Source organism: Lucilia cuprina, chromosome 4, assembly GCF_022045245.1.
Source record: "Lucilia cuprina isolate Lc7/37 chromosome 4, ASM2204524v1, whole genome shotgun sequence".
In the NCBI taxonomy this organism is placed as follows: domain Eukaryota; kingdom Metazoa; phylum Arthropoda; class Insecta; order Diptera; family Calliphoridae; genus Lucilia; species Lucilia cuprina.
The window spans coordinates 90,858,709-90,860,711 of NC_060952.1; positions in this window are offsets into that span (position 1 = coordinate 90,858,709).

Sequence of the window (2,003 nt, forward strand, 5' to 3'; positions counted from 1 at the left end):
CTATCTATCTATCTATCTATCTATCTATCTATCTATCTATCTATCTATCTATCTATCTATCTATCTATCTATCTATCTATCTATCTATCTATCTATCTACCTATTAATTGAATTAAAAATACTTAAATTAAATTAAAAATGTCCTCAACTTTTCCATTTTTTTTAAATTTAGTTCTAACTCATACTCTTCATGTTTTCGATTTAAATTTAATTTAATTCAATTCATTCTTCCCATTATACGTTGCAACAAAAAATTTGTCAAATTTGTAAAACAAAAATACATGGAAAAAATAACTTTTCATTCTAAAACAATTTGTTGTTTCTCGGTAGTACCGTGTTTTCCCTGATTTATTTTTTATTACTGATTTATAACTTTTTTTGAAACATTTATTTTAAACTTTTTTTGTTGTAGTTCTTTTCTTCCCCCACACAACTTGACAGCTGTTGTTTGATGTTTGTTTTGGTGTTATTTAAATTATTTGAATTATGAAAATAATTCATACTTTTTCAAGTGGTAGTACGTGTACATTCAGTGAGGGGTGTATGTTAAATTATTTATTTACATAAAACCTATGGTGGGGAAAAAAAAATAAAAAAATTTAAAACTATTATTTGAATTTAAAGCTGTTTAAATATATATCTTTTGTCAGTGTATGCGTGCGTCTGATTTGTTTAGCATTAAAAAGAAAAACAGTTTGAAAAAGTTATACGTTTTTCATGCAAACTTTCTATTAGTTTGTCAAAAATCTAGTGAAAAACTTTAGATTATTTTTAAGTTGATATTTGGTATTTAAATTGATATACTTACTATATGTTATTGGTTTTGAAAAATAAAATAGGGTTTTAATCAAAAGTTATTACAATAATATAAATATTTAAATAATAGTTGCACTGGATAGATAATGCAATGATATTTATAGTTAGATCTCGTTAGAATTTAATTACAAATCAATCAATAATCTTTTTTGTCGTTTGTATAAGAAAACACTTTGCAGCTTAAAATTTCTCAAAATTTCTGAGAATTATTGAGTCAATATATAAATACTTTACTTTTGATTTGATTTGGTATTTTTATGTTTTTTTTTTATTTGCCTTGATTTTATGTTGTTTATTTTATTTTCTTATATTTATTTCAGATTTGTTCTTGTTGTTTTTTCCTTACAGTTAATATCATCATAAGTATTTATTTTACCAAACTGTTGTATAATATGTTATTTAATGCCTCAAAGACAAAAATGATTTTCCACGATTTATTTTTATTTACATAATATGTTTGATGTATGCACATACATATATACTCACATGTCAAAGCATCAGTAGTCAATATTATTATATGAAAGTTATATTAAATTACATAAATATTATAAAATTATATTTTCTTCTAAATGCCATTGAAAGGGTTTAATGTAAATAATTTTTCAACTATTAATGTTTTATGACTTGTTAAGTAACTTACTTTCACTTAAGTTAAAACGTAACCTAACTCAATAATTTTATACTTTTTGTTTATTGCATCTTACTTTTGTTTGCAGCAGAAATTTGTTTTTATAATAGCTTTTTATTGCTTTATTGTTAAACTTGCTAATTGATCCCTTAGACTACTGCTCCTGAGGGAATTATTTATAATGGACACGTTTTTTGTTTTTCTTATTTTAGACTTATTGGCAGTTTAATGTAGCAACACAAACCTAAAAACACTTCAACCACAATTAAATCCAAATCCCTGAAGTGTGCGGAATTCCAAGGGTCTTTATGTTGTTATTTAATAAAAAAAAAAAAATAATTTGTTTTATTTTAAGTTCAGTTCTACACCATTTCAAGTAGTATTTTCGAAATTTTAAATATAATTTTAGTGAAATTTCAATTACATTTAAGAAATTTACATTTGCGTTTCTGTTTAGTTCTAGTTCAGTTCTAGTTTAGTTCTAGTTCAGTTCTTGTTCAGTTCTAGTTCAGTTCTAGTTCAGTTCTAGTTCAGTTCTAGTTCAGTTCTAGTTCAGTTC